Genomic DNA, 13,647 nt, shown 5'->3' with positions numbered 1-13,647 from the left:
CCTTCGGCCCTTAGCTGCAAACACTTTCGTTCCTTTTACTGTACCTTCTTTCATATACTCTTTCTTCATCTTACTTTCCACCCTCTCCTAACGCTTGATTCATAGTGCAACTGCGAGGTTTTCCTCCGTTTACACCTTTCAAACCTTTTACTGTCAATTTCCAGTTCAGCGCTGAGTGCGTGGACTTTGGCCTAAATTTTATATTCAACTCATAACAGTGCTGTTGTACATAATGACTAGAGTTTATGCTCTGGCGAATGTAATGGCGGGAATGTATCTGCTAGAACTGCTGTTTTATTCCTCCTCCTCCTCCTGGTTCTTCTGCATTTGATCAACAGTTACGACACTGATTGATTGATTAACTGAGAGAGAGAGAGAGAGAGAGAGAGAGAGAGATCCCACATAATATGCCTGCAATACTGGGTGAGGTTTGTATATATATATATATATATATATATATATATATATATATATATATATATATATATATATATATATATATATATTTATATATATACGTATATGTATTATGTATATAAATAAATAAAGGTGATGCCACAGAGGAAAAAGGAAAGGCGAGAAAGCCAAGAACTTTCGATCTAACACGACCCTTTACTTGGGGTCGTGTTAGACCGAAAGTTCTTGGCGCTCTCGCTTTTCCATTTTCCCTCTGTGACATCACCTTTATTTATACATAGCATAAAGTTTTATATACTTCGTGATCAAGTTATTCATATATATATATATATATATATATATATATATAATATATATATATATATATATATATATATATATATATAAACGAGATGGCCAGCTATCTCGTTGTTCTAAAAGATAGCGATAGTCCAAGAGCAGCCAGAGACAACTGGTAACATTTCTCTCTCTCTCTCTCTCTCTCTCTCTCTCTCTCTCTCTCTCTCTCTCTCTTGATTCCCAATAGCAATCTCTCTCTCTCTCTCTTTCTCGACATACCTCGCCTTCATTATCTAGGTCATCAAATCAGTCGTGAATTACAAAAATATGCATTTATTTAAAAGCAAAGTATTAACTGAATAACTCAGATTCTTAACAGAATGATTAAATGGAATGTTAACTCAAAGTCCAAATAACCCGGATAACCCTCGGTAATTAATCTAACACCAACATTAGTTTAGCCATAACAGATAGGCACAGTCAAGACAGTAATTAGACAGTACACCATTTCTCCATGAATAATCCCCACTCTTCTCCAGACAATAGTTCCCCTCTTCCAGAATAGTTCCCTCTACCAGATCGATTCCCACATTCTAGAATCGCCTGTTAGAAGACATGAGAACACACTGGTAAACACAAAAGCATAATCAAAGATCAATAAACAGAATATCTCTGAAATACATTTTCAGATACAATCTAGCCACACTTTGGCCAAAATAGATATAATAACACTCACCCATTTCAACGCAGTTACAATAAAACTAACAAAAATACTTCGGCAGAGGCCATCCCGGCCTTGCCTTCTCTCTGCAATAGACTCCCCTTCATGATAAGCCTTCATTCATTATGTAGGAGGAAAAGGCTCTCACACATACGTACGAACAATGTTCACGATGTTGACGCCCCAGGTAACTGCTTGAAACCAGTTTCAAATCACCTCTACAATCGCCTGTAGCAACAGGACAAGGCACTGATTTGCTTAAGACAGCAGTTTGATCATACCACCTCGAAGAAAGCTGTGTAAGCATTCCTAAGCTGTCGCTCGGGCACTCTGTATCTAAGGAAGTTAAATTGCTGATTCTCTACATTCTAAGAAACGTCATAGCACATCACATCATATTATTTAAAATATCTCATAGCAAATCCCACTCTTTTATGTTACAGATAGCTCGGCCACCTCCAGGCTAGCACCAGCCTAGCCATAGCTTACATAAAACAGCTTATATATATATATATATATATATATATATATATATATATATATATATATATATATATATATATATATATATATATATAAACACATTGGCCGGCGCATAAACACTATGATAAAAAATAACTGCACATCCCTGGCGGCATAATGTCATGTCTATCACACATTATCTCCTGCATATGGGCTATAATAACAATAGAAAATGTCTCCTCATCTTGAATCTTGAACTTTCACACCCTCCCATGTATGTGATTGGTCTGCTGCTGTACAGACACATGAAACACGCTGTAGAAAGGTAAAACGCATCCCTGCGGAAGACAACTGAACAACTGATGACTCCCGTAGTCCAAAAGCGCTGTAAAACCCCGTAGACTCGTAGAAATTCTCGTATGTGGGCACACATCAGCATCTCTGCAATCGCTGAAGGGCGTCTTGCTAGCGTTGGGGAACGATGTTTATGGTGTTTCAGTATGTCAGTCATGTCATCGGCCAATTAAAGAAGAATTAACCCCAGACATACTACTGTCAAATAATGACCTCAAAAATTCAGAAAAATACTAACTGAAATCTCCCAATTAACCCCATTTAATATGACCACTGAACTAATTTCTAACTTCAACTCGTGAAGGAACTCCAAAAGATCGCCAAATCATAAGTCACTATCATAACCCCGCAAAGAAAACATTAAATTCTCCAACTTAATTCTCCAAGAATATAAAAAAAAAAGCATGTCAAATTCACACACCAGCACACACACACACACACACACACACACACACACACACACACACACCCAGAACTCTCAGAAACTCCACGGACTTCTGTCATCACATTTCGAACTCACAAATTCTCGCAAGAAAAAAAAAAGTAATGAGCCCGAGAGAATAAAAAAAACACGTAACAAACTCAGACCCAGATTTTCACCAAAAATGTTCTCTCAAGCTCTGATATTTCAGTAACCCACAAAATCAGTAAGAACTCTTTACTGTCTAACAGCAAAAACCCTTATTACTGCTCATATAATTAATTTCCATGAAATACAATGTCAACACCCACATTATTCTAATTCACAAACCCCAACAAATCATATCTCCTATCCAAAAACAGAAATGCTATTTAAAGCTTAACCCCAATTACATCTCTCGTAGGAAAAGAAAAAAAAGAAAAAAAGAAAAACAATAATAGTACGTGAGCTTTCCCCATCACACAATACACATAATATACATAACCCAACTTTTCCCCATAAATGCGATATGTATCGTTACGGAATGTGCCATCGCAACTTTTTCTTCGATCGGAAACGGCCGGAAACAATTCCCTTACGTAGATGCATCTCCGTGAAATGCCAAAATCAGCATCTCTCAGAATAGTGCAAAACTCTGAATAATCAACACTAGAGGAAAAGAGTCGGCAACCGGACTCATCACGGCACTATCAGCAAAAAATCCACCTGCGAACAAGTCAGGTGCTCGAACTGCAGTATAGATCTGTCCAGTCAGATTTGCAACTTCAGAAACCCATGATTCTCAAAAAAAAGTTCTATACTGACACCACATAATCACATTTCACAAAATTATCAACAGGAAATCACCAAGGTGCTCAAAAATTGTCCTTAAAGACTTCTATAACTCTCCCATGATACTGCCCCAGTTATATAAAACAAATTATCACCTATTTGGGATATAAACTACGGTTAACTCTCAATTCAGTAATTATTTGCCGCCAAAAATAACCCACTGGCGAATATAAAAACACAACATCTCCATAAGGACTCATAAAGCTGCAACGCTGTATTGCCACCCAAATATATCACCATATTAATAATAATACCACTCCGGTGATAAAAATATTTCCTCAGTTTCATTAATAACCCCATGTGGAATAAAAACAAGTCTCCAAAAAATGTTATATCCAAGCAGGGTAATCAAAAATGAAACTCCATCTCCAAAAAATGCACTCAAAGCATCTAGCTGATACACTCGAAAATATTGCCCCATATCTCCTCATAAAGGTTTCTATTTGCAACAAAAAAAAAATGGCTGCAAAAATAATTTAACTAAACATAGCTCTCACCACCATAGGCCTAAACTGTGGAATATCTCAAAAAAAAAAAAAAAAATCAAATGGCCCAAAATATTATATCTCCAATTATATCTCCAGTTACATCTCCAATTATATCTTCAATAAAATAACCCCAAGAAGCCTCTCTAAGGAGCTCAATGTTACACTCTCTGCTTAGCATAATTGCTGAGAAAGGCAAAAACTCGGCAAATAAAATTGCCCAGGAAATTCCAGAAAAAATCACCAATGTGCCACAACTCATTACAACAAAATTCCAAATCCAAAGTGTCTAAGCAAAGACTTCCCCATATGCAATACGGCATAGGCCACTAGAAACTCAACCAAGTTTCCTATCTCTGGCAAAATTGTAACAAACACAATTGTGCAAGAGGCCAACAATTCCCGGAACACAAATATCCAGAAAAAAAGATGCAGTGCCATCATGTATACATTCAAAAAATGAAAAAATTATCCCATATCTCTCTGCAGCATCAAACAAGTGAAATTATAAACGCATTCCCGAACACTGACTCCAAGTCACGAACTGAGATATTAAAAAATCTGCACAAACTGCCCGGAGAGAAAAATAAATTCAAATTCGCCCATGATTAAAAAAAAATTACGTCAGCGAGGGCTAACGTCTAAAAAGGGGAAAAGAAAAACTAATGGCACTGATAACTGTTCCCGTGACACCTGTAACATCTGTGACTCAGGCAGACTTCAAGCAACTGTCTGCTGAACTCATAAAAAAAAGGAAAACTAAATTTGTGGTTAGTTCCTCCCAAATTCATTAAACATCGCCACCCTTAATATTCATTACAACACCCATGTTAGTATAAAAAAAAACACCAGTATCAGAACTCGCCAGTATCAGTAGTATCACCAGTATTAGCAAATGTCAGTACTCGCTAGTATCACCAAGATTAGTACTCGCCCAATATTAGCGCTCGCCAGTATCACCAGTATTAAGTATCAGAATCACCAACTATCAGTATCATCAAATTCACCAAAATTCACCAGAAATTGTTATCACCACCCATAAATCATTGACACATTCCCCAAAAATCATTACCACCATGAACTCTGACAGAATCCCCAAAAATATCTCCAGTAACGATAATAATCCTCCATAGTAATTCTCCTTAAAATAATCCCCGTAATAATAATTCTCCATAGTAATTCTCCGGTAAATATCTCCATTAAGGCTTTAATATTGCCATTCCCCAGTATTCATCACCAATCATCACCATTTAGGAGCACCAAGCACCCATTCATCACCAATGGCACATTACCATTCACCACCATTTGAAAATAATCTCCATATCCCAAACAAATCTCCATTATAAAATAATCTCTGTATCCCCAATTATAATTATGCCCTCTAACATTGCGTAAAGGCATTCTCCAAAGCATAAGGAAAACTTGCACCACATTCATATGCATTTCATTTCCATTTTCTCTTCACTCAAGAGAAAGAAAAGAAATCTTTCAAAAAGAAACCCTACGGGCATCTCATATCATCACCCAGTGGCTATCAGCTGATATGATGGCATTGAACTTTCCTATTCAAGGCCAAACTCGCCCCCATTACCCCGACACAAAGAAAAAAAAAGAAGTTCACCCCTCCGTCAAGCATTCCCCCTCAAAAGACACTAGCCTCCCTGCTGCGCTTCCGTTCGGTCGCTCAGCAAAAATTGCGCTGAGTGCGTATACATGAGCGAGCGCTCTGTCTCCGAGGGCTAAAAAAAAAAATGCAATTCAAGCAACCCCAAGAAATGAACTGCATGTATGAAAAACTTTCACACATATACATGTGTGTCAAAACAAGACGAATGCGTCTTCCTTTATATATATAATATATAATTATATATATTATATAAAAATATATCAATATATAATCATATATTTATATATAAAATATATATATAGATATATATATATATATATTATATATATCATATTATATAAATATATTATATAGATATATATATATATATATATATATATGTGTGTGTGTGTGTGTGTGTGTGTGTGTGTGTGTGTGTGTGTGTATTTAAGCATTACATAACATATTTTCATGTATGTTAACCGAAGGGGAATTTTTTAGTGATAATACGTTGGTGGTCTCATGGGATCGAACCACCTAAAGACCAAACTCATGACTGGAATGACACGCTATAAACTAACGGCTAACAAGTGAGGTACAAGTTGATACCGACTCCCACCCACAAATCGCTGTCGAACTCAGGTATTTGTAATTATAATCGATATCAACCCATCTCTAGCATGTTAACCGTATAGTGCGTTTACCACACATAGCCATATTATGAATTTTATCACATCACCGTGATAAAATTAAGCTACCAATGTCCTTTAATATCCACTTCGCCCGACCACAGAAATATATTTTCCTATATTTTATCCGTAGGGGAATTTTTTTGTGATAATAAGTTCGTCGTCTCATGGGATCGAACCAGCTTCTGACAGAGTTGCACAAACGATACCAAACCTTGTCTTAAGACCTTCAGACAAGGTGCTCAAGAGTTGCAATGAATGGTACAAACATAGAAGTAGTTGGTTCATCAAAGTAGAGTACAATGATCAAGAGGTAGGCAAGTTACCATTGAAGTACAGTACAATGATCAAGAGATGGGCAAATTACCATTGAAGTGCAGTACAATGATCAACAGATAGGCAAGTTATCATTGATAATAGTCAAAGTTAAGGGGCAGAAATCATTGGTACTAGATTGGTTAAGATGCATTAAATTAGACTTCTCCAGTATTTTAAGGGTTACAGGTACAAAACAAGAACCAACAGAAGAAATTTCAATAAGTAATCTTCTATCAGATAACAAAGAAGTCTTTGAAGACAGAGTAGGAAAAGTAAAGAATGCACAAGCAGTCTTAGTTTTAAAGGAGAATGCTACTCCTAGATTTTTTACCTCAAGACCTGTTACATATGCATTGAAAAAAGCGGTGGAAACCGAAATTAGGTTAGAAAATGAAGGTTCCTGGGAAAAAGTAGATTATTCAGATTAGGTTACACCATTAGTTCCGATTGAAGGGCAATGGTCAGGTTAGCTCATGTGCAGATTACAAGGTGACACTAAATCCACAATTGCAAGGAGCTCAACATCCATTGCCAAATCCCAAAGATATGTTCGCAACTTTGTCAGGATGTGCAGTATTTCCTAAAGTAGATCTTAGACAAGCATTTCAACAGCTCTCCATGGATGAAATTTTCCAAAACCTATGTACTGGAAACACACATTTCGGGCTGTATCGTCCAAAAACACTTCCCTATGGTGTTGCTAGCAGTCTAGCAATATGGCAGCAAACAATGGACAAAATATTTGCAGATATGTCAGGAGTATTCGTTTTTATTGATGACGTATTAGTAGCTGGCAAAAGCAAGAAAGAACATAGAGAAAGGTTACGTGCAGTTCTAAAGAAACTGAAGGAACATGATATCAATGTCACCAGAGTAGTGAATTTATTTAAGAAGTTAACTCAAGGAGTATTTGGGCTTTATCGTAAAGGGATTCACAAGACAAAAGATAAGAAATGTAGGACAGTGAGCAAAGGTACCAGAAAATGTCAAGGAATTGCAATCATTTTTAGGTTTAGTAACATTTCATGGAAATTTCATTCGAAGCTTAGCAATAATTGCTCACAAATTATGTTATTTGCTGAACAAGGATGTTAAATGGAGTTGGGCAAGGGAATGTCAAAAATCCTTTGAAAAAATCAAAGCAAGAATGACCTCACCCACATTCCCAGTACATTATCAAATAGATTTGCCAGTAAAGTTGGTTTGTGACGACTCAAACATAGATTTAGGTGCAGTACTAGCACATGTAATGCCAGATGGTACAGGAAAACATACTGCTTTTACCTTTAGAGTATTAAACAAAGCAGAAAGAAATTAAAAATGAAACATTAGCACTAGTGCATGGAGTAAAAAAGTTCCATATGTATCACTATGGTAGGAAAAAGTTCACATTAGTTACAGACCACAAACCATTGCTGATGATTTTAGGTTCAAAGCAGCAAGCTTACCTATGTTAGTAGCTGCAAGACTGCAGTGTTGGGCAATTATATTAGCTGCATATGATTATAAAATAGAATATAGACCAGCATCAACGATGGGTAATGCAGAGGCTTTGTCGAGACTGCCTGTAGACAAAGCACGAAAAGAACATTATGAAAGTATTCTTTAAAATTCTGTGTATAGCTTACCTATTACAGCTAAGGAAATAGCTCAAGGTATTACAAAGAATGACCCAGTACTCTCAATAGTACAGAGTCTAATAACTGGCAGTGATATTTGTGCTGATGATGCAAATTGTAAACCTTACAAAGAGATTTGGAATGAACTGAGTGTCACACAAGATTGTAATCGGAGAGGATCAGGAGTAGTGATTCCAAAAGCATTAAGTAGAGTCCTGTCAGAAATATAAGCAGACCACCTCGGTATAGTCAGATCTAAGTCAATAGCTAGAACTTGTTTGGTGGCCAGGTGCTGACAGGGACATTGAAAATTTAGTTAGGAAGTGTATGAATTGTGCATTGCAAAAAAAAAAAAAAAAAAAAAAAAATCCAAAACCAACAAGAATGCACCCATGGGAATTACAAAGATACCAGTGGCAACATGTACATACAGATTTTGCAGGTCCATTTTTAGGATACTCATATTTGATATTAGTAGATGCATACAGTAAGTGGCCAGAAGTGATACCAATGCAAACATCAGCATCGGTAGTAACTATAAGATCACTCATGCAAATCTACGCAACACATGGTTTGCCAGAAAGAATAGTGACAGACAATGGTCCACAGATTACTTCATAGGAATTTCTGAATGTTAATGGTATACAACATACATTATCAGCAACTCACCATCCATCAACAAATGGTGAAGCAGAAAGATGTGTTCAAACTTTCAAACATAATATGAATGTAGACCAGCAAACTCTGGTATGTAGAGCATTTTTCCACAAATCCCCTCACTCAAAAACAAACGCCTCAAATCAGTGCCCTCAAATTAATTTATGATCTGATAAAATGGAGCAATGCGATTTTTTTACCGTTACGTCCATTTAGTTCTGATCATAGAGATAATAGATATATTTACATATATTAGTCAAGTACTGACCAATCTAAATAAAATCTAGATAAAATCTTTATTGAAGCAGCTCAAACAGGTGCAGTCCCGAAAAAAGACTGAATCCTCTTTTTTTTTTTTTTTTTTTTTTTTTTCCTGACAATCTTTCACAACGTCCAGGATTAGCAAGCAGAAGAAGACTAGTGGCCGGGCTTGCAGTTCTCTTGTCGTGTATGAGGGAAAATATTCCTGGTGTAGAAATTAGTATTGTGAACTGTTTTGTACAAATTAATGAATCTGTCAGTTTTGTACATCGGGTTGAATTGTTGATAAATATTCCAATGTAGAACTTTTGATGGAAACGTTAAGTGACGACTGGGGTTGCGGAGCTAGATCAGCCTCTTCCTCGGGGTGTCTATATAGAGGTAAAGACCAGTTAGCTCGCAACGCCACTTCCATAGCCAAGATACGTTTGATACCAAGAGCCTGTGTCGTGGTTTAAATTTATCTTCGAGTATCTTTGTAATCCTAGGCTCAGTGTCTGTAAAACTTTGATAATGTGTAACCGAGTAATTAAACCGTAGTCATTTTGTTAATTTGTAGCTCTAAAGGGCCGATGTAAAGGTAATTTTGGGGTGGTATTAGTAGTAGTAGTAGTAGTAGTAGAAGGCGGGATATTCCCTTGAAATGGCTCCCTTGCTTGTTTTATTCCTTCTTTGTTTGTGTTTGTTTGAGTTTCTTCTCTTTGAAATACGACATTTCTTTTAGAAAATCTTTCCTATTCTCCACTTCCCCCCTCAGTAGATCTACCAATAAGAGTATATTAGCTACTAATTCCTCTTTATTTTCTTGATATGGTTGCTGCACAAAACTATATCTACTTCTAATCTCATTGTATGCTGGACAGTAAAGTAAGAAATTTTACAAATTTTCATTTTGTTACTCACGGCATAAACATTTTGTATCTTCTCCTTTTATCCTATTTCTATCATTTAATCCCAGTGTACCTAATCTGGCCCTACTGATCAGCATTGTTTTTTGTGTTGTCTTACCAGATTTCTTCTCTTATGTTTTCTTCATATTTTCTGTAGGTTCTTAATGTTGACTTTTAATTCATTTTTTTCTGCCATGTTTCTCTGTCCCAGTTGTGTATTATTTCTCTTAACTGTTTGTCTTTAACTGCTTCAATTTTACTTAAGTTTATGTTTAGTTCTTTCATATATTCTTGTACTTGCATTATCCAGGGTTTTTTTTAAATACTGATCCTTGGTTATCTCATATAGGAGCCTATTTCCACCACTCTTCAATGTATGTTTCAGTTAGAATAGTTTATTCTTCATATCTCTTGAGCGGCAGGAAGAGGCCCCTATTTCAGATCTTAACGCACAACCTGCTGTGTAACTTGGCGCTTTCAAAATTGTTCTAAATACTTGATTGTCTATCTTCTGGAATTCATTTATGGTTTTCTTGTGGAGTCTCATGACTTCCATGGCATACATGAAGGATGGCATCACTAATCCTTTCCGATACAATTTTTCTATTTTTACCCTGCTACAGCTTTTATTGATGACTGCATTAGCTATATTTGCCATCTGCTTTGCTTTAATTTGAGTACTTTTTATCTGTTCTCTGGAGCAGTCTTTCATGTTGTTGATTGTCACTCCTAGGTATTTAATTTGCTTAACTATTTTTATTCCCTCTATATGCTCCATATTTTCTACATCATCGATACTATACCAGTCGTTGAATATTAATATGTTACTCTTGTCATTGTTTATGTTTAGGCCACATTCACTCGCTATTTTCATAAGGGTTTTTATTGCTTTTGTTATTTCTTCAAGTATGTGTCCTAGTATTAGTCCATCATCTGCACATAATAGTGCCACTATCCTTATTACTTTATTTCTAAAACCTTCTGTTGTATTTTCTAGTTTTTCTATTATCAGGTACGTTATTAGCAGAAAGAATATGGTTGAGCCATTGCATCCCCGTCTTATTCCATTAGCTACATTTAGCTCTTTGCTCTATATTGTTAAGGCATAGACTTGTTGCATCATTTGTATATATCTTTGCAACTGCATTTATTACCTCTGCATGCAGCCTATATTTCATCATGACCTCTATGAGCTTTTTTTATATTAACTGAGTAAAATTCTTTTTGGAAGTCTATTGATACAACAAATAATGGGCCCTTTCTTCTGTACGTTTCTTGTATGAAGTATTGTAAGATATATAAATTATCAGTTCCCCTTCTTTGTGCGGTAAAGTCTGATTGTAGTTCATTCATTTTTCCTATATTTCTAATATGCCTTTCTATTTTGGTTTTCAGGATCCCCATGAAAATTTTATATGATGCATTTGTTAGAGCAATTGGCCTAAGATCTTTGACTGTGGGGTGTTGTTTCTTAGGTGTAAGTGTTTTTTTTTTTTTTTTTTTTTTTTTTTTTACCAGCTTCTGTGGTTTCCTGCCCTTCAGTATGCCGTTTAAACGATGCCAATTCTTTTTGAAGGTTGGTACTTTGTAAAAATAGTTTGAACAGAACTGGCTTCATTCCGTCTGTCCTTGGGGCTTTATTTGCCATAATTTTCTCGAGTTAATTTTTTATATCTTCTGTTATGTTGATTTCTTCCAAGAGTTTAATTTCTGTCTCTGTTAGGTCCTACACTCCATGCATGTGTTCTCTTAAAGATATATGGTATTTCATCTGCTGTCCTAATCTTCTCATTATTTCTTCCATGTCATATTGATACTGTTCTTTCTTGCTTTCACTCCATATCTCTCCTATTTTGTTTTCTTCTTTTTGGTATATTGTTTCAGAATTTTACCAGCTCTTTCTCTAGGGTTTCTTCCATCATCTCTTGCTTATTTTCGTATATCCTTATCCATTCTTTTTCTGAGGTAGTCTTTACTCTCAGCATGTCTATATATTCCCAGATTTTCCTGTGTCTGTTTTTATCATTCATTACCTCATTTCTAACCATTTCTTCATATTCTTCATGTGCTTTCTTTATTATTATCTGTACTTTTTGTTTTTGTTTACGATATGCTTCTTCCTAGTATCTCTCTTCTTCTATTCTTGTGGATTTCAATTTGTTATAAATCCTTCTTTGGTTTATTTCTTTCTATATTTCTTTGGTGACACATGACCCATACTGGTTCTATTTCTTCCTGCTTTCCTTGCTTTAACCTTCTTTTGATTATCTTCTCTAGGTTATTTGCTTTTGCTTCACTCATTGTTTCCTTCAGCTGGGTTAGATCTCCTTTTCTGTCTTGTTGGCTAACTTTACGTTCTATATATTCAAGGTATTTCCTGGTGGACTCTTCTGTAATTTTCAAATATTTGATTTCTTTTGCTTCATTTCTGAATGTTTTCCTTACTTTAGTGTTCATTATGAATTGGAACTTTAAGAGGTGATGGTCTGACAGGTAATACTCATACTTTCCCTCATCTATCTCCACGCATTCGCAGTTTTTATACATATTTTGGTTGACTGGGGCAAAGTCTATAGTGCTGTTCTGATCTCCTCTACTCCAGGTTACCTCTCCTTTGCAGCTGGGATCTCCATTTAGGTCGTATTTTTCCATTAGGTCCATAACGTATTTTCCATTTTGGTCAAGTTCTTGTGTCCCTATGAAACCTAAATGGTCATTGAAATCCCCAAGGACAATCACAGGCAGGTCTGTGGTCTTCTTTAATGCTACATGTACGGCGCTTATTACTCGTTTATTTCTTTCTTTATCACTAGTTAAATCTTGCTGTTCTATAACTGCCCTCTACTATTAGAATGTCTTTGTGCTGTTCTATAATCGCCCCCTACTTTTAGAATGTCTTTGAGTTCTGACTTTTCTTTTCCATCTGGATCTCTCCACTGGTGTCGTCTTCATCTCTTATTGAGTCTTCCATTCTGATACTTGCTGGGAATAGTAATTGTTGCTGTTTAAGGTGTGTTTCTGTGATGCACATAATTGTGTTTTCTTTTGTTAAGTCCACTAGCTCGATTAGTTTTGCTTTTGTCAGCCCTTGGGTGTTTATGAGTTTTATTTCGAGATCTCTTGATGCATCATATGTGTTGCTCACTATCTTTTCATTTTCTCTATTTATAAAAGTGCTTCTACCATCTAACCGTTTTCTATCATTGGCAAACAATTATTTTCTCCTAAGTGCTATCTTTTTCTCTTTCTGTAGCAGTCATGTCTGGTGCTATAGATATTTTCTTGTAAATGTCCTTCTTTGCATTCTTTAGCAGTCTGGCACTTTTTAATATGTTCCATTTTTCCCTCTCATTGCTGAGTTTTACTAGAAGTACTCTGGGTCTTGATCTGCCTATCGTCTCATTGCTTTGCCCTTGTTGCGGTTGCGGCCTACTTAACCTCACTACTTTTTAAATTTTCCATTCTTCTTTATTAAGGTTAACTTCCTTTGTGAAAATTTCGCTGCACCTCTCTTCATCTAGCTTACAGTTTTCTGTTTCTTCTCCTGCTTGAGGCTCTGGCAAGTTTAATATGATCAGGTTTTCCTTCCTTCTGTCCTTGTCCTGTGCCTCTCTTATTTCTTCCTGAATTGTTTCCT

Source organism: Macrobrachium nipponense, chromosome 16 (genome assembly GCF_015104395.2).
Source record: "Macrobrachium nipponense isolate FS-2020 chromosome 16, ASM1510439v2, whole genome shotgun sequence".
Lineage (NCBI taxonomy): Eukaryota > Metazoa > Arthropoda > Malacostraca > Decapoda > Palaemonidae > Macrobrachium > Macrobrachium nipponense.
The sequence above is the reverse complement of the archived record's forward strand: the minus strand, read 5'-3'. Positions refer to the sequence as shown.